The 15,751-nt window shown below is 43.8% G+C and overlaps 3 non-coding genes and 58 pseudogenes across 3 annotated transcripts; all 61 read left to right on the top strand.

Moving 5' to 3' along the window:
* The first annotated feature begins 30 nt into the window (after window positions 1-30).
* LOC146743600 (5S ribosomal RNA) lies at window positions 31-150 on the top strand (annotated as a pseudogene).
* A 311-nt stretch (window positions 151-461) lies between these two features.
* On the top strand, window positions 462-581 carry LOC146743599 (5S ribosomal RNA; annotated as a pseudogene).
* A 96-nt stretch (window positions 582-677) lies between these two features.
* Window positions 678-797, top strand: LOC146743598 (5S ribosomal RNA; annotated as a pseudogene).
* Window positions 798-893: 96 nt separating this feature from the next.
* On the top strand, window positions 894-1,013 carry LOC146743597 (5S ribosomal RNA; annotated as a pseudogene).
* A 312-nt stretch (window positions 1,014-1,325) lies between these two features.
* On the top strand, window positions 1,326-1,445 carry LOC146743596 (5S ribosomal RNA; annotated as a pseudogene).
* Window positions 1,446-1,541: 96 nt separating this feature from the next.
* LOC146743595 (5S ribosomal RNA) lies at window positions 1,542-1,661 on the top strand (annotated as a pseudogene).
* Window positions 1,662-1,757: 96 nt separating this feature from the next.
* Window positions 1,758-1,877, top strand: LOC146743594 (5S ribosomal RNA; annotated as a pseudogene).
* A 96-nt stretch (window positions 1,878-1,973) lies between these two features.
* Window positions 1,974-2,093, top strand: LOC146743593 (5S ribosomal RNA; annotated as a pseudogene).
* A 96-nt stretch (window positions 2,094-2,189) lies between these two features.
* Window positions 2,190-2,309, top strand: LOC146743592 (5S ribosomal RNA; annotated as a pseudogene).
* A 96-nt stretch (window positions 2,310-2,405) lies between these two features.
* LOC146743591 (5S ribosomal RNA) lies at window positions 2,406-2,525 on the top strand (annotated as a pseudogene).
* A 96-nt stretch (window positions 2,526-2,621) lies between these two features.
* Window positions 2,622-2,741, top strand: LOC146743590 (5S ribosomal RNA; annotated as a pseudogene).
* A 96-nt stretch (window positions 2,742-2,837) lies between these two features.
* Window positions 2,838-2,957, top strand: LOC146743589 (5S ribosomal RNA; annotated as a pseudogene).
* Window positions 2,958-3,053: 96 nt separating this feature from the next.
* LOC146743588 (5S ribosomal RNA) lies at window positions 3,054-3,173 on the top strand (annotated as a pseudogene).
* Window positions 3,174-3,269: 96 nt separating this feature from the next.
* LOC146743587 (5S ribosomal RNA) lies at window positions 3,270-3,389 on the top strand (annotated as a pseudogene).
* Window positions 3,390-3,485: 96 nt separating this feature from the next.
* On the top strand, window positions 3,486-3,605 carry LOC146743586 (5S ribosomal RNA; annotated as a pseudogene).
* A 312-nt stretch (window positions 3,606-3,917) lies between these two features.
* On the top strand, window positions 3,918-4,037 carry LOC146743585 (5S ribosomal RNA; annotated as a pseudogene).
* Window positions 4,038-4,132: 95 nt separating this feature from the next.
* Window positions 4,133-4,252, top strand: LOC146743584 (5S ribosomal RNA; annotated as a pseudogene).
* A 96-nt stretch (window positions 4,253-4,348) lies between these two features.
* LOC146743583 (5S ribosomal RNA) lies at window positions 4,349-4,468 on the top strand (annotated as a pseudogene).
* A 96-nt stretch (window positions 4,469-4,564) lies between these two features.
* On the top strand, window positions 4,565-4,677 carry LOC146743582 (5S ribosomal RNA; annotated as a pseudogene).
* A 97-nt stretch (window positions 4,678-4,774) lies between these two features.
* LOC146743581 (5S ribosomal RNA) lies at window positions 4,775-4,894 on the top strand (annotated as a pseudogene).
* Window positions 4,895-5,205: 311 nt separating this feature from the next.
* On the top strand, window positions 5,206-5,325 carry LOC146743580 (5S ribosomal RNA; annotated as a pseudogene).
* A 96-nt stretch (window positions 5,326-5,421) lies between these two features.
* LOC146743579 (5S ribosomal RNA) lies at window positions 5,422-5,541 on the top strand (annotated as a pseudogene).
* A 96-nt stretch (window positions 5,542-5,637) lies between these two features.
* LOC146743578 (5S ribosomal RNA) lies at window positions 5,638-5,757 on the top strand (annotated as a pseudogene).
* A 96-nt stretch (window positions 5,758-5,853) lies between these two features.
* LOC146743577 (5S ribosomal RNA) lies at window positions 5,854-5,973 on the top strand (annotated as a pseudogene).
* A 96-nt stretch (window positions 5,974-6,069) lies between these two features.
* On the top strand, window positions 6,070-6,189 carry LOC146743576 (5S ribosomal RNA; annotated as a pseudogene).
* A 96-nt stretch (window positions 6,190-6,285) lies between these two features.
* On the top strand, window positions 6,286-6,405 carry LOC146743575 (5S ribosomal RNA; annotated as a pseudogene).
* A 96-nt stretch (window positions 6,406-6,501) lies between these two features.
* Window positions 6,502-6,621, top strand: LOC146743574 (5S ribosomal RNA; annotated as a pseudogene).
* A 312-nt stretch (window positions 6,622-6,933) lies between these two features.
* Window positions 6,934-7,053, top strand: LOC146743573 (5S ribosomal RNA; annotated as a pseudogene).
* Window positions 7,054-7,364: 311 nt separating this feature from the next.
* Window positions 7,365-7,484, top strand: LOC146743572 (5S ribosomal RNA; annotated as a pseudogene).
* A 96-nt stretch (window positions 7,485-7,580) lies between these two features.
* LOC146743571 (5S ribosomal RNA) lies at window positions 7,581-7,700 on the top strand (annotated as a pseudogene).
* Window positions 7,701-7,796: 96 nt separating this feature from the next.
* On the top strand, window positions 7,797-7,916 carry LOC146743570 (5S ribosomal RNA; annotated as a pseudogene).
* A 97-nt stretch (window positions 7,917-8,013) lies between these two features.
* On the top strand, window positions 8,014-8,133 carry LOC146743569 (5S ribosomal RNA; annotated as a pseudogene).
* Window positions 8,134-8,444: 311 nt separating this feature from the next.
* On the top strand, window positions 8,445-8,564 carry LOC146743568 (5S ribosomal RNA; annotated as a pseudogene).
* A 96-nt stretch (window positions 8,565-8,660) lies between these two features.
* LOC146743567 (5S ribosomal RNA) lies at window positions 8,661-8,780 on the top strand (annotated as a pseudogene).
* A 96-nt stretch (window positions 8,781-8,876) lies between these two features.
* Window positions 8,877-8,996, top strand: LOC146743566 (5S ribosomal RNA; annotated as a pseudogene).
* A 96-nt stretch (window positions 8,997-9,092) lies between these two features.
* On the top strand, window positions 9,093-9,212 carry LOC146743565 (5S ribosomal RNA; annotated as a pseudogene).
* Window positions 9,213-9,524: 312 nt separating this feature from the next.
* Window positions 9,525-9,644, top strand: LOC146743564 (5S ribosomal RNA; annotated as a pseudogene).
* Window positions 9,645-9,740: 96 nt separating this feature from the next.
* On the top strand, window positions 9,741-9,860 carry LOC146743563 (5S ribosomal RNA; annotated as a pseudogene).
* A 96-nt stretch (window positions 9,861-9,956) lies between these two features.
* Window positions 9,957-10,076, top strand: LOC146743562 (5S ribosomal RNA; annotated as a pseudogene).
* Window positions 10,077-10,173: 97 nt separating this feature from the next.
* LOC146743561 (5S ribosomal RNA) lies at window positions 10,174-10,293 on the top strand (annotated as a pseudogene).
* A 96-nt stretch (window positions 10,294-10,389) lies between these two features.
* Window positions 10,390-10,509, top strand: LOC146743560 (5S ribosomal RNA; annotated as a pseudogene).
* A 96-nt stretch (window positions 10,510-10,605) lies between these two features.
* LOC146743559 (5S ribosomal RNA) lies at window positions 10,606-10,725 on the top strand (annotated as a pseudogene).
* A 96-nt stretch (window positions 10,726-10,821) lies between these two features.
* LOC146743558 (5S ribosomal RNA) lies at window positions 10,822-10,941 on the top strand. The gene has a single exon (XR_014929614.1). It is a non-coding gene; the product is annotated as a 5S ribosomal RNA (ribosomal RNA).
* A 96-nt stretch (window positions 10,942-11,037) lies between these two features.
* LOC146743557 (5S ribosomal RNA) lies at window positions 11,038-11,157 on the top strand (annotated as a pseudogene).
* A 96-nt stretch (window positions 11,158-11,253) lies between these two features.
* Window positions 11,254-11,373, top strand: LOC146743556 (5S ribosomal RNA; annotated as a pseudogene).
* Window positions 11,374-11,469: 96 nt separating this feature from the next.
* LOC146743555 (5S ribosomal RNA) lies at window positions 11,470-11,589 on the top strand (annotated as a pseudogene).
* A 96-nt stretch (window positions 11,590-11,685) lies between these two features.
* On the top strand, window positions 11,686-11,805 carry LOC146743554 (5S ribosomal RNA; annotated as a pseudogene).
* Window positions 11,806-11,901: 96 nt separating this feature from the next.
* Window positions 11,902-12,021, top strand: LOC146743553 (5S ribosomal RNA; annotated as a pseudogene).
* A 96-nt stretch (window positions 12,022-12,117) lies between these two features.
* Window positions 12,118-12,237, top strand: LOC146743552 (5S ribosomal RNA; annotated as a pseudogene).
* Window positions 12,238-12,334: 97 nt separating this feature from the next.
* Window positions 12,335-12,454, top strand: LOC146743551 (5S ribosomal RNA). Its single transcript, XR_014929612.1, has one exon. It is a non-coding gene; the product is annotated as a 5S ribosomal RNA (ribosomal RNA).
* Window positions 12,455-12,766: 312 nt separating this feature from the next.
* On the top strand, window positions 12,767-12,886 carry LOC146743550 (5S ribosomal RNA; annotated as a pseudogene).
* Window positions 12,887-12,982: 96 nt separating this feature from the next.
* Window positions 12,983-13,102, top strand: LOC146743549 (5S ribosomal RNA; annotated as a pseudogene).
* A 96-nt stretch (window positions 13,103-13,198) lies between these two features.
* LOC146743548 (5S ribosomal RNA) lies at window positions 13,199-13,318 on the top strand (annotated as a pseudogene).
* A 96-nt stretch (window positions 13,319-13,414) lies between these two features.
* LOC146743547 (5S ribosomal RNA) lies at window positions 13,415-13,534 on the top strand (annotated as a pseudogene).
* Window positions 13,535-13,631: 97 nt separating this feature from the next.
* LOC146743546 (5S ribosomal RNA) lies at window positions 13,632-13,751 on the top strand (annotated as a pseudogene).
* Window positions 13,752-13,847: 96 nt separating this feature from the next.
* On the top strand, window positions 13,848-13,967 carry LOC146743545 (5S ribosomal RNA; annotated as a pseudogene).
* A 311-nt stretch (window positions 13,968-14,278) lies between these two features.
* Window positions 14,279-14,398, top strand: LOC146743544 (5S ribosomal RNA; annotated as a pseudogene).
* Window positions 14,399-14,494: 96 nt separating this feature from the next.
* On the top strand, window positions 14,495-14,614 carry LOC146743543 (5S ribosomal RNA; annotated as a pseudogene).
* A 96-nt stretch (window positions 14,615-14,710) lies between these two features.
* LOC146743542 (5S ribosomal RNA) lies at window positions 14,711-14,830 on the top strand. The gene has a single exon (XR_014929611.1). It is a non-coding gene; the product is annotated as a 5S ribosomal RNA (ribosomal RNA).
* Window positions 14,831-15,142: 312 nt separating this feature from the next.
* Window positions 15,143-15,262, top strand: LOC146743541 (5S ribosomal RNA; annotated as a pseudogene).
* A 96-nt stretch (window positions 15,263-15,358) lies between these two features.
* On the top strand, window positions 15,359-15,478 carry LOC146743540 (5S ribosomal RNA; annotated as a pseudogene).
* The last annotated feature ends 273 nt before the right edge of the window (window positions 15,479-15,751 follow it).

Raw genomic sequence — 15,751 nt, 5'->3', positions numbered from 1 at the left:
TAAACGACATCTAATTCTGACGAATATTCAGACTTCTGTCAAACCAGTGTAGAATACACCAGTTCTCGTCCGATCACTGAAGTTAATCTGCATCGGGCATGGTTAGTACTTGCATGGGAGACCGGCTGGGAATACCACGTGCAGTAGGCTTATCAACATTTTTATTTCACCGTACATACCAACTTTTTTTCGGGATTTGTTGCCTAGCCGAAGCATTAAATGACATACAATTCGGACGAATATTCAGCCTACTGCCAAACCATTGCAGAATACACCAGTTCTCGTCCAATCACTAAAGTTAAGATGCATCTGGCGTGCTTAGTACTTGCATGGGAGACCGGCTGGGAATACCACGTGCATTAGGCTCAACAACATTTTTATACCACCGTACGTACTAACTTTTCCCGGGATTTTTTGCCTAGCCGAAGTATTAAATTACATCCAATTCCGACAAATATTCAGCCTACTGCCAAACCATTGCAGAATACACCCGTTCTCGTCCAATCACTGAAGTTAAGCTGCATCGGGCGTGGTTAGTACTTGGATGTGAGACCGGCTGGGAATACCATGTGCAGTACGCTCATCAACATTTTTATTCCACATTACTTACTAACATTTTCCCGAGATTTTTTGCTTAGCCGAAGCATTAAATGACATCCAATTCCGATGAATATTCAGCCTACTGCCAAAACATTTCAGAATACACCAGTTCTCGTCCGATCAATGAAGTTAAGCTGCATCGGGCGTGGTTAGTACTAGCATGAGAGACCTGCTGGGAATACCACGTGCAGTAGGCTTATCAACATTTTTATTCCACCGTACATACTAACTTTTTCCCATGATTTTTTGCCTAGCAGAAGCATTTAATGACATCCAATTCCGACGAATATCCAGCCTACTGCCAAACCATTGCAGAATACACAAGTTCTCGTCCGATCACTGAAGTTAAGCTGCATCCGGCGTGGTTAGTACTTGCATGGGAGACCGGCTGGGAATACTACGTGCATTAGGCTCATCAACATTTTTATTCCACCGTACATACTAACATTTTCCCGGGATTGTTTGCATAGCCGAAGCATTAAACGACATACAATTCGGACGAACATTCAGCCTACTGCCAAGCCATTGCAAAATACACCAGTTCTCGTCCGATCACTGAAGTTAAGCTGCATCGAGCGTGGTTACTACTTGCATGGGAGACCGGCTGGGAATACCACGTGCATTATTCTCATCAACATTTTTATTCCACCGTACAGACTAAATTTTTCCCGGGATTTTTTGCCTAGCTGAAGTATTAAGTTACATCCAATTCCGACGAATATTCAGCCTACTGCTAAACCATTGCAGAATACACCCGTTCTCGTCCGATCACTGAAGTTAAGCTGCATCGGGCGTGGTTAGTACTTGGATGTGAGACCGGCTGGGAATACCACGTGCAGTACGCTCATCAACATTTTTATTCCACCGTACATACCAACTTTTTCCCGGGATTTGTTGCCTAGCAGAAGTATTAAATTACATCCAATTCTGACAAATGTTCAGCCTACTGCCAAACCATTGCAGAATACACCAGTTCTCGTCCGATCACTGAAGCTAAGCCGCATCGGGCGTGGTTAGTACTTGCACGGGAGACCGGCTGGGAATACCACGTGCAGTAGGCTCATCAACATTTTTATTCCACATTACATGCTAACTTTTTCCCATTATTTTTTGCCTAGACGAAGCATTAAATGACATACAATTAGGACGAATATTCAGCCTACTGCCAAACCATTGCAGAATACACCAGTTCTCGTCCGATCACTGAAGTTAAGCTGCATCGGGCATGGTTAGTACTTGCATGGGAGACCGGCTGGGAATACCACGTGCAGTAGGCTCATCAACATTTTTATTCCACATTACATGCTAACTTTTTCCCATGATTTTTTGCCTAGACGAAGCATTAAATGACATACAATTAGGACGAATATTCAGCCTACTGCCAAACCATTGCAGAATACACCAGTTCTCGTCCGATCACTGAAGTTAAGCTGCATCGGGCATGGTTAGTACTTGCATGGGAGACCGGCTGGGAATACCACGTGCAGTAGGCTGATGAACATTTTTATTCCACCGTACATGCTAACTTTTTTCCATGAATTTTTGCCTAGCCGAAGCATTAAATGACATCCAATTGCGACGAATATTCAGCCTACTGCCAAACCAATGCAGAATACACCAGTTCTCGTCTGATCACTGAAGTTAATCTGCATAGGGCATGGTTAGTACTAGCATGGGAGACCTGCTGGGAATACCACGTGCAGTAGGCTTATCAACATTTTTATTCCACCGTACATACCAACTTTTTCCCGGGATTTGTTGCCTAGCCGAAGTATTAAATTACATCCAATTCTGACAAATATTCAGTCTACTGCCAAACCATTGCAGAATACACCAGTTCTCGTCCGATCACTGAAGCTAAGCCGCATCGGGCGTGGTTAGTACTTGCACGGGAGACCGGCTGGGAATACCTCGTGCAGCAGGCTCATCAACATTTTTATTCCACATTACATGCTAACTTTTTCCCATGATTTTTTGCCTAGACGAAGCATTAAATGACATACAATTAGGACGAATATTCAGCCTACTGCCAAACCATTGCAGAATACACCAGTTCTCGTCCGATCACTGAAGTTAAGCTGCATCGGACATGGTTAGTACTTGCATGGGAGACCGGCTGGGAATACCACGTGCAGTAGGCTTATCAACATTTTTATTTCACCGTACATACCAAATTTTTCCTGGGATTTGTTGCCTAGCCGAAGTATTAAATTACATCCAATTCCGACGAATATTCAGCCTACTGCCAAACCATTGCAGAGTACACCAGTTCTCGTCCGATCGCTGAAGTTAAGCTGCATCGGGCGTGGTTAGTACTTACATGGGAGACCTTCTGGGAATACCACGTGCAGTTTTCTCATCAACATTTTTATTCCATAGTACATACTAACTTTTTCCCGGGATTTTTTGCCTAGTCGAAGCATTAAACGACATCTAATTCTGACGAATATTCAGACTTCTGTCAAACCAGTGTAGAATACACCAGTTCTCGTCCGATCACTGAAGTTAATCTGCATCGGGCATGGTTAGTACTTGCATGGGAGACCGGCTGGGAATACCACGTGCAGTTGGCTTATCAACATTTTTATTTCACCGTATATACCAACTTTTTCCCGGGATTTGTTGCCTAGCCGAAGTATTAAATTACATCCAATTCCGACAAATATTCAGCCTACTGCCAAACCATTGCAGAGTACACAAGTTCTCGTCCGATCACTGAAGTTAATCTGCATCGGGCATGGTTAGTACTTGCATGGGAGACCGGCTGGGAATACCACGTGCAGTTGGCTTATCAACATTTTTATTTCACCGTATATACCAACTTTTTCCCGTGATTTGTTGCCTAGCCGAAGTATTAAATTACATCCAATTCCGACAAATATTCAGCCTACTGCCAAACCATTGCAGAGTACACAAGTTCTCGTCCGATCGCTGAAGTTAAGCTGCATCGGGCGTGGTTAGTACTTGCATGGAAGACCGGCTGGGAATACCACGTGCAGTAGGCTTATCAACATTTTTATTCCACCGTACATGCTAACTTTTCCCCGGGATTTTTTGCCTAGCCGAAACGTTAAACGACATCCAATTCTGACAAATATTCAGCCTACTGCCAAACCATTGCAGAACACACAGTTCTCGTCCGATCCCTGAAGTTTAGCTGCACCGGGCGTGGTTAGTACATGCATGAGAGACCGGCTGGGAATACGACGTGCAGTAGGCTCATCAACATTTTTAGTCCACATTACATACTAACTATTTCCTATGATTTTTTTGCCTAGCCGTAGCATTAAATGACATCCAATTCCGATGAATATTCTGCCTACTGCCAAACCATTGCAGAATACACCTGTTCTCGTCCGATCACTGAAGTTAAGCTGCATCGGGCGTGGTTAGTACTTGCATGGGAGACTGGCTGGGAATACCACGTGCAGTAGGCTGATGAACATTTTTATTCCATCGTACATACTAAATTTTTCCATGATTTTTTGCCTAGCCGAAGCATTAAATGACATCCAATTGCGACGAATATTCAGCCTACTGCCAAACCAATGCAGAATACACCAGTTCTCGTCCGATCACTGAAGTTAATCTGCATCGGGCATGGTTAGTACTTGCATGGGAGACCGGCTGGGAATACCACGTGCAGTTGGCTTATCAACATTTTTATTTCACCGTACATACCAACTTTTTCCCGGGATTTGTTGCCTAGCCGAAGTATTAAATTACATCCAATTCCGACAAATATTCAGCCTACTGCCAAACCATTGCAGAGTACACCAGTTCTCGTCCGATCGCTGAAGTTAAGCTGCATCGGGCGTGGTTAGTACTTGCATGGAAGACCGGCTGGGAATACCACGTGCAGTAGGCTTATCAACATTTTTATTCCACCGTACATGCTAACTTTTCCCCGGGATTTTTTGCCTAGCCGAAACGTTAAACGACATCCAATTCTGACAAATATTCAGCCTACTGCCAAACCATTGCAGAACACACCAGTTCTCGTCCGATCACTGAAGTTAAGCTGCATCGGGCGTGGTTAGTACTTGCATGGGCTGGGAATACCACGTGCAGTAGGCTGATGAACATTTTTATTCCACATTACATACTAACTTTTTCCTATGATTTTTTTGCCTAGCCGTAGCATTAAATGACATCCAATTCCGACGAATATTCTGCCTACTGCCAAACCATTGCAGAATACACCTGTTCTTGTCCGATCACTGAAGTTAAGCTGCATCGGGCGTGGTTAGTACTTGCATGGGAGACTGGCTGGGAATACCACGTGCAGTAGGCTGATGAACATTTTTATTCCATCGTACATACTAACATTTTCCATGATTTTTTGCCTAGCCGAAGCATTAAATGACATCCAATTGCGACGAAAATTCAGCCTACTGCCAAACCGATGCTGAATACACCAGCTCTCGTCCGATACCTGAAGTTAATTTGCATTGGGCATGCTTAGTACTTGCATGGGAGATCAGTTGGGAATACAACGTGCAGTAGGTTTATCAACATTTTTATTCCACCGTACATACCAACTTTTTCCCGGCATTTGTTGCCTAGCCGAAGTATTAAATTACATCCAATTCCGACGAGTATTCAGCCTACGGCCAAACCATTGCAGAATACACCAGTTCTCGTCCGATCACTGAAGTTAAGCTGCATCGGGCGTGGTTAGTACTTGCATGGGAGACCGGCTGGGAATACCACGTGCAGTAGGCTGATGAACATTTTTATTCCACCGTACATACTAACTTTTTTCCATGAATTTTTGCCTAGCCGAAGCATTAAATGACATCCAATTGCGACGAATATTCAGCCTACTGCCAAACCAATGCAGAATACACAAGTTCTCGTCTGATCACTGAAGTTAATCTGCATCGGGCATGGTTAGTACTAGCATAGGAGACCTGCTGGGAATACCACGTGCAGTAGGCTTATCAACATTTTTATTCCACCGTACATACCAACTTTTTCCCGGGATTTGTTGCCTAGCCGAAGTATTAAATTACATCCAATTCTGACAAATATTCAGTCTACTGCCAAACCATTGCAGAATACACCAGTTCTCGTCCGATCACTGAAGCTAAGCCGCATCGGGCGTGGTTAGTACTTGCACGGGAGACTGGCTGGGAATACCTCGTGCAGCAGGCTCATCAACATTTTTATTCCACATTACATGCTAACTTTTTCCCATGATTTTTTGCCTAGACGAAGCATTAAATGACATACAATTAGGACGAATATTCAGCCTACTGCCAAACCATTGCAGAATACACCAGTTCTCGTCCGATCACTGAAGTTAAGCTGCATCGGGCATGGTTAGTACTTGCATGGGAGACCGGCTGGGAATACCACGTGCAGTAGGCTTATCAACATTTTTATTTCACCGTACATACCAACTTTTTCCTGGGATTTGTTGCCTAGCCGAAGTATTAAATTACATCCAATTCCGACGAATATTCAGCCTACTGCCAAACCATTGCAGAGTACACCAGTTCTCGTCCGATCGCTGAAGTTAAGCTGCATTGGGCGTGGTTAGTACTTACATGGGAGACCTTCTGGGAATACCACGTGCAGTTTTCTCATCAACATTTTTATTCCATAGTACATACTAACTTTTTCCCGGGATTTTTTGCCTAGTCGAAGCATTAAACGACATCTAATTCTGACGAATATTCAGACTTCTGTCAAACCAGTGTAGAATACACCAGTTCTCGTCCGATCACTGAAGTTAATCTGCATCGGGCATGGTTAGTACTTGCATGGGAGACCGGCTGGGAATACCACGTGCAGTTGGCTTATCAACATTTTTATTTCACCGTATATACCAACTTTTTCCCGGGATTTGTTGCCTAGCCGAAGTATTAAATTACATCCAATTCCGACAAATATTCAGCCTACTGCCAAACCATTGCAGAGTACACAAGTTCTCGTCCGATCGCTGAAGTTAAGCTGCATCGGGCGTGGTTAGTACTTGCATGGAAGACTGGCTGGGAATACCACGTGCAGTAGGCTTATCAACATTTTTATTCCACCGTACATGCTAACTTTTCCCCGAGATTTTTTGCCTAGCCCAAACGTTAAACGACATCCAATTCTGACAAATATTCAGCCTACTGCCAAACCATTGCAGAACACACAGTTCTCGTCCGATCCCTGAAGTTAAGCTGCACCGGGCGTGGTTAGTACATGCATGAGAGACCGGCTGGGAATACGACGTGCAGTAGGCTCATCAACATTTTTATTCCACATTACATACTAACTATTTCCTATGATTTTTTTGCCTAGCCGTAGCATTAAATGACATCCAATTCCGATGAATATTCTGCCTACTGCCAAACCATTGCAGAATACACCTGTTCTCGTCCGATCACTGAAGTTAAGCTGCATCGGGCGTGGTTAGTACTTGCATGGGAGACTGGCTGGGAATACCACGTGCAGTAGGCTGATGAACATTTTTATTCCATCGTACATACTAACTTTTTCCATGATTTTTTGCCTAGCCGAAGCATTAAATGACATCCAATTGCGACGAAAATTCAGCCTACTGCCAAACCGATGCTGAATACACCAGCTCTCGTCCGATACCTGAAGTTAATATGCATCGGGCATGCTTAGTACTTGCGTGGGAGATCAGTTGGGAATACCACGTGCAGTAGGCTGATGAACATTTTTATTCCACCGTACATACTAACTTTTTTCCATGAATTTTCGCCTAGCCGAAGCATTAAATGACATCCAATTGCGTCGAATATTCAGCCTACTGCTAAACCAATGCCGAATACGCCAGTTCTCGTCCGATCACTGAAGTTAATCTGCATCGGGCATGGTTAGTACTTGCATGGGAGACCGGCTGGGAATACCACGTGCAGTTGGCTTATCAACATTTTTATTTCACCGTACATACCAACTTTTTCCCGGGATTTGTTGCCTAGCCGAAGTATTAAATTACATCCAATTCCGACAAATATTCAGCCTACAGCCAAACCATTGCAGAGTACACCAGTTCTCGTCTGATCGGTGAAGTTAAGCTGCATCGGGCGTGGTTAGTACTTGCATGGGAGACTGGCTGGGAATACCACGTGCAGTAGGCTTATCAACATTTTTATTCCACCGTACATGCTAACTTTTCCCCGGGATTTTTTGCCTAGCCGAAACGTTAAACGACATCCAATTCTGACAAATATTCAGCCTACTGCCAAACCATTGCAGAACACACCAGTTCTCGTCCGATCACTGAAGTTAAGCTGCATCGGGCGTGGTTAGTACTTGCATGGGAGACTGGCTGGGAATACCACGTGCAGTAGGCTGATGAACATTTTTATTCCACATTACATACTAACTTTTTCCTATGATTTTTTTGCCTAGCCGTAGCATTAAATGACATCCAATTCCGACGAATACTCTGCCTACTGCCAAACCATTGCTGAATACACCTGTTCTCGTCCGATCACTGAAGTTAAGCTGCATCGGGCGTGGTTAGTACTTGCATGGGAGACTGGCTGGGAATACCACGTGCAGTAGGCTGATGAACATTTTTATTCCATCGTACATACTAACATTTTCCATGATTTTTTGCCTAGCCGAAGCATTAAATGACATCCAATTGCGACGAAAATTCAGCCTACTGCCAAACCAATGCTGAATACACCAGCTCTCGTCCGTTACCTGAAGTTAATTTGCATTGGGCATGCTTAGTACTTGCATGGGAGATCATTTGGGAATACAACGTGCAGTAGGTTTATCAACATTTTTATTCCACCGTACATACCAACTTTTTCCCGGCATTTGTTGCCTAGCCGAAGTATTAAATTACATCCAATTCCGACGAGTATTCAGCCTACGGCCAAACCATTGCAGAATACACCAGTTCTCGTCCGATCACTGAAGTTAAGCTGCATCGGGCGTGGTTAGTACTTGCATGGGAGACCGGCTGGGAATACCACGTGCAGTAGGCTGATGAACATTTTTATTCCACCGTACATACTAACTTTTTTCCATGAATTTTTGCCTAGCCGAAGCATTAAATGACATCCAATTGCGACGAATATTCAGCCTACTGCCAAACCAATGCAGAACACACCAGTTCTCGTCTGATCACTGAAGTTAATCTGCATCGGGCATGGTTAGTACTAGCATGGGAGACCTGCTGGGAATACCACGTGCAGTAGGCTTATCAACATTTTTATTCCACCGTACATACCAACTTTTTCTCGGGATTTGTTGCCTAGCCGAAGTATTAAATTACATCCAATTCTGACAAATATTCAGTCTACTGCCAAACCATTGCAGAATACACCAGTTCTCGTCCGATTACTGAAGTTAAGCCGCATCGGGCGTGGTTAGTACTTGCACAGGAGACCAGCTGGGAATACCACGTGCCGTAGGCTCATCAACATTTTTATTCCACATTACATACTAACTTTTTCCCATGATTTTTTGCCTAGACGAAGCATTAAATGACATACAATTCGGACGAATATTCAGCCTACTGCCAAACCATTGCAGAATACACCAGTTCTCGTCCGATTACTGAAGTTAAGCTGCATCGGGCGTGGTTAGTACTTGGATGGGAGACCGGCAGGGAATACCACGTGCAGTAGGCTGATGAACATTTTTATTCCATCGTACATACTAAAATTTTTCCATGATTTTTTGCCTAGCCGAAGCATTAAATGACATCCAATTTCGACGAATATTCAGCCTACTGCCAAACCAAAGCAGAGTACACCAGTTCAGGTCCGATTACTGAAGTTAATCTGCATCGGGCATGCTTAGTACTTGCATGGGAGATCAGTTGGGAATACAACGTGCAGTAGGTTTATCAACATTTTTATTCCACCGTACATACCAACTTTTTCCCGGCATTTGTTGCCTAGCCGAAGTATTAAATTACATGCAATTCCGACGAGTATTCAGCCTACGGCCAAACCATTGCAGATTAAACCAGTTCTCGTCCGATCACTGAAGTTAAGCTGCATCGGGCGTGGTTAGTACTTGCATGGGAGACCGGTTGGGAATACCACGTGCAGTAGGCTGATGAACATTTTTATTCCACCGTACATACTAACTTTTTTCAATGAATTTTTGCCTAGCCGAAGCATTAAATGACATCCAATTGCGACGAATATTCAGCCTACTGCCAAACCAATGCAGAATACACCAGTTCTCGTCCGATCACTGAAGTTAATCTGCATCGGGCATGGTTAGTACTTGCATGGGAGACCGGCTGGGAATACCACGTGCAGTTGGTTTATCAACATTTTTATTTCACCGTACATACCAACTTTTTCCCGGGATTTGTTGCCTAGCCGAAGTATTAAATTACATCCAATTCCGACAAATATTCAGCCTACTGCCAAACCATTGCAGAGTACACCAGTTCTCGTCCGATCGCTGAAGTTAAGCTGCATCGGGCGTGGTTAGTACTTGCATGGGAGACTGGCTGGGAATACCACGTGCAGTAGGCTGATGAACATTTTTATTCCACATTACATACTAACTTTTTCCTATGATTTTTTTGCCTAGCCGTAGCATTAAATGACATCCAATTCCGACGAATATTCTGCCTACTGCGAAACCATTGCAGAATACACCAGTTCTCGTCCGATCACTGAAGTTAAGCTGCATCGGGCGTGGTTAGTACTTGCATGGGAGACCGGCTGGGAATACCACGTGCAGTAGGCTGATGAACATTTTTATTCCACTGTACATACTAACTTTTTTCCATGAATTTTTGCCTAGCCGAAGCATTAAATGACATCCAATTGCGACGAATATTCAGCCTACTGCCAAACCAATGCAGAATACACCAGTTCTCGTCTGATCACTGAAGTTAATCTGCATAGGGCATGGTTAGTACTAGCATGGGAGACCTGCTGGGAATACCACGTGCAGTAGGCTTATCAACATTTTTATTCCACCGTACATACCAACTTTTTCTCGGGATTTGTTGCCTAGCCGAAGTATTAAATTACATCCAATTCTGACAAATATTCAGTCTACTGCCAAACCATTGCAGAATACACCAGTTCTCGTCCGATTACTGAAGTTAAGCCGCATCGGGCGTGGTTAGTACTTGCACAGGAGACCAGCTGGGAATACCACGTGCAGTAGGCTCATCAACATTTTTATTCCACATTACATACTAACTTTTTCCCATGATTTTTTGCCTAGACGAAGCATTAAATGACATACAATTCGGAAGAATATTCAGCCTACTGCCAAACCATTGCAGAATACACCAGTTCTCGTCCGATCACTGAAGTTAAGCTGCATCGGGCGTGGTTAGTACTTGGATGGGAGACCGGCAGGGAATACCACGTGCAGTAGGCTGATGAACATTTTTATTCCATCGTACATACTAAAATTTTTCCATGATTTTTTGCCTAGCCGAAGCATTAAATGACATCCAATTTCGACGAATATTCAGCCTACTGCCAAACCAAAGCAGAGTACACCAGTTCAGGTCCGATTACTGAAGTTAATCTGCATCGGGCATGGTTAGTACTTGCATGGGAGACCGGCTGGGAATACCACGTGCAGTAGGCTTATCAACAATTTTATTTCACCGTACATACCAACTTTTTCCCGGGATTTGTTGCCTAGCCATAGTATTAAATTACATCCAATTCCGACGAATATTCAGCCTACTGCCAAACCATTGCAGAGTACACCAGTTCTCGTCCGATCGCTGAAGTTAAGCTGCATCGGGCGTGGTTAGTACTTACATGGGAGACCTGCTGGGAATACCACGTGCAGTTTTCTCATCAACACTTTTATTCCATAGTACATACTAACTTTTCCCCGGGATTTTTTGCCTAGTCGAAGCATTAAACGACATCTAATTCTGACGAATATTCAGACTTCTGTCAAACCAGTGTAGAATACACCAGTTCTCGTCCGATCACTGAAGTTAATCTGCATCGGGCATGGTTAGTACTTGCATGGGAGACCGGCTGGGAATACCACGTGCAGTAGACTTATCAACATTTTTATTTCACCGTACATACCAACTTTTTCCCGGGATTTGTTGCCTAGCCGAAGCATTAAATGACATACAATTCGGACGAATATTCAGCCTACTGCCAAACCATTGCAGAATACACCAGTTCTCGTCCGATCACTAAAGTTAAGATGCATCTGGCGTGGTTAGTACTTGCATGGGAGACCGGCTGGGAATACCACGTGCATTAGGCTCAACAACATTTTTATACCACCGTACGTACTAACTTTTTTCCATGAATTTTTGCCTAGCCGAAGCATTAAATGACATCCAATTGCGACGAATATTCAGCCTACTGCCAAACCAATGCAGAATACACCAGTTCTCGTCTGATCACTGAAGTTAATCTGCATCGGGCATGGTTAGTACTAGCATGGGAGACCTGCTGGGAATACCACGTGCAGTAGGCTTATCAACATTTTTATTCCACCGTACATACCAACTTTTTCTCGGGATTTGTTGCCTAGCCGAAGTATTAAATTACATCCAATTCTGACAAATATTCAGTCTACTGCCAAACCATTGCAGAATACACCAGTTCTCGTCCGATTACTGAAGTTAAGCCGCATCGGGCGTGGTTAGTACTTGCACAGGAGACCAGCTGGGAATACCACGTGCCGTAGGCTCATCAACATTTTTATTCCACATTACATACTAACTTTTTCCCATGATTTTTTGCCTAGACGAAGCATTAAATGACATTACAATTCGGACGAATATTCAGCCTACTGCCAAACCATTGCAGAATACACCAGTTCTCGTCCGATCACTGAAGTTAAGCTGCATCGGGCGTGGTTAGTACTTGGATGGGAGACCGGCAGGGAATACCACGTGCAGTAGGCTGATGAACATTTTTATTCCATCGTACATACTAAAATTTTTCCATGATTTTTTGCTTAGCCGAAGCATTAAATGACATCCAATTTCGACGAATATTCAGCCTACTGCCAAACCAAAGCAGAGTACACCAGTTCAGGTCCGATTACTGAAGTTAATCTTCATCGGGCATGCTTAGTACTTGCATGGGAGATCAGTTGGGAATACAACGTGCAGTAGGTTTATCAACATTTTTATTCCACCGTACATACCAACTTTTTCCCGGCATTTGTTGCCTAGCCGAAGTATTAAATTACATGCAATTCCGACGAGTATTCAGCCTACGGCCAAACCATTGCAGATTAAACCAGTTCTCGTCCGATCACTGAAGTTAAGCTGCATCGGGCGTGGTTAGTACTTGCATGGGAGACCGGTTGGGAATACCACGTGCAGTAGGCTGATGAACATTTTTATTCCACCGTACATACTAACTTTTTTCAATGAATTTTTGCCTAGCCGAAGCATTAAATGACATCCAATTGCGACGAATATTCAGCCTACTGCCAAACCAATGCAGAATACACCAGTTCTCGTCCGATCACTGAAGTTAATCTGCATCGGGCATGGTTAGTACTTGCATGGGAGACCGGCTGGGAATACCACGTGCAGTTGGTTTATCAACATTTTTATTTCACCGTACATACCAACTTTTTCCCGGGATTTGTTGCCTAGCCGAAGTATTAAATTACATCCAATTCCGACAAATATTCAGCCTACTGCCAAACCATTGCAGAGTACACCAGTTCTCGTCCGATCGCTGAAGTTAAGCTGCATCGGGCGTGGTTAGTACTTGCATGGGAGACCGGCTGGGAATACCACGTGCAGTAGGCTTATCAACATTTTTATTCCACCGTACATGCTAACTTTTCCCCGGGATTTTTTGCCTAGCCGAAACGTTAAACGACATCCAATTCTGACAAATATTTAGCCTACTGCCAAACCATTGCAGAACACACCAGTTCTCGTCCGATCACTGAAGTTAAGCTGCATCGGGCGTGGTTAGTACTTGCATGGGAGACTGGCTGGGAATACCACGTGCAGTAGGCTGATGAACATTTTTATTCCACATTACATACTAACTTTTTCCTATGATTTTTTTGCCTAGCCGTAGCATTAAATGACATCCAATTCCGACGAATATTCTGCCTACTGCGAAACCATTGCAGAATACACCAGTTCTCGTCCGATCACTGAAGTTAAGCTGCATCGGGCGTGGTTAGTACTTGCATGGGAGACCGGCTGGGAATACCACGTGCAGTAGGCTCATCAATATTTTTATTCCACCGTACATACTAACTTTTTCCCGGGATTTTTTGCCTAGCCGAAGCATTAAACGACATCCAATTCCGACGAATATTCAGCCTACTGCCAACCCATTGCAGAATACACCAGTTCTCGTCCGATCACTGAAGTTAAGTTGCATCGGGCGTGGTTTGTACTTGCATGGGAGACCGGCTGGGAATACCACGTGCAGTAGGCTGATGAACATTTTTATTCCATCGTACATACTAACATTTTCCATGATTTTTTGCCTAGCCGAAGCATTAAATGACATCCAATTGGGACGAAAATTCAGCCTACTGCCAAACCGATGCTGAATACACCAGCTCTCGTCCGATACCTGAAGTTAATTTGCATTGGGCATGCTTAGTACTTGCATGGGAGATCAGTTGGGAATACCACGTGCAGTAGGCTGATGAACATTTTTATTCCACCGTACATACTAACTTTTTTCCATGAATTTTTGCCTAGCCGAAGCATTAAATGACATCCAATTGCGACGAATATTCAGCCTACTGCCAAACCAATGCAGAATACACCAGTTCTCGTCTGATCACTGAAGTTAATCTGCATCGGGCATGGTTAGTACTAGCATGGGAGACCTGCTGGGAATACCACGTGCAGTAGGCTTATCAACATTTTTATTCCACCGTACATACCAACTTTTTCTCGGGATTTGTTGCCTAGCCGAAGTATTAAATTACATCCAATTCTGACAAATATTCAGTCTACTGCCAAACCATTGCAGAATACACCAGTTCTCGTCCGATTACTGAAGTTAAGCCGCATCGGGCGTGGTTAGTACTTGCACAGGAGACCAGCTGGGAATACCACGTGCAGTAGGCTCATCAACATTTTTATTCCACATTACATACTAACTTTTTCCCATGATTTTTTGCCTAGACGAAGCATTAAATGACATACAATTCGGAGGAATATTCAGCCTACTGCCAAACCATTGCAGAATACACCAGTTCTCGTCCGATCACTGAAGTTAAGCTGCATCGGGCGTGGTTAGTACTTGGATGGGAGACCGGCAGGGAATACCACGTGCAGTAGGCTGATGAACATTTTTATTCCATCGTACATACTAAAATTTTTCCATGATTTTTTGCCTAGCCGAAGCATTAAATGACATCCAATTTCGACGAATATTCAGCCTACTGCCAAACCAAAGCAGATTTCACCAGTTCAGGTCCGATTACTGAAGTTAATCTGCATCGGGCATGGTTAGTACTTGCATGGGAGACCGGCTGGGAATACTACGTGCAGTAGGCTTATCAACAATTTTATTTCACCGTACATACCAACTTTTTCCCGGGATTTGTTGCCTAGCCATAGTATTAAATTACATCCAATTCCGACGAATATTCAGCCTACTGCCAAACCATTGCAGAATACACCAGTTCTCGTCCGATCGCTGAAGTTAAGCTGCATCGGGCGTGGTTAGTACTTACATGGGAGACCTGCTGGGAATACCACGTGCAGTTTTCTCATCAACACTTTTATTCCATAGTACATACTAACTTTTCCCCGGGATTTTTTGCCTAGTCGAAGCATTAAACGACATCTAATTCTGACGAATATTCAGACTTCTGTCAAACCAGTGTAGAATACACCAGTTCTCGTCCGATCACTGAAGTTAATCTGCATCGGGCATGGTTAGTACTTGCATGGGAGACCGGCTGGGAATACCACGTGCAGTAGGCTTATCAACATTTTTATTTCACCGTACATACCAACTTTTTCCCGGGATTTGTTGCCTAGCCGAAGCATTAAATGACATACAATTCGGACGAATATTCAGCCTACTGCCAAACCATTGCAGAATACACCAGTTCTCGTCCAATCACTAAAGTTAAGATGCATCTGGCGTGGTTAGTACTTGCATGGGAGACCGGCTGGGAATACCACGTGCATTAGGCTCAACAACATTTTTATACCACCGTACGTACTAACTTTTCCCGGGATTTTTTGCCTAGC

Source organism: Saccoglossus kowalevskii, chromosome 5 (assembly GCF_978046115.1).
Source record: "Saccoglossus kowalevskii chromosome 5, keSacKowa6.1, whole genome shotgun sequence".
NCBI classification, from domain to species: Eukaryota; Metazoa; Hemichordata; class Enteropneusta; family Harrimaniidae; genus Saccoglossus; species Saccoglossus kowalevskii.
Note: the sequence above shows the minus strand (reverse complement) of the source record. Positions and strands in the feature narration are given on the sequence as shown.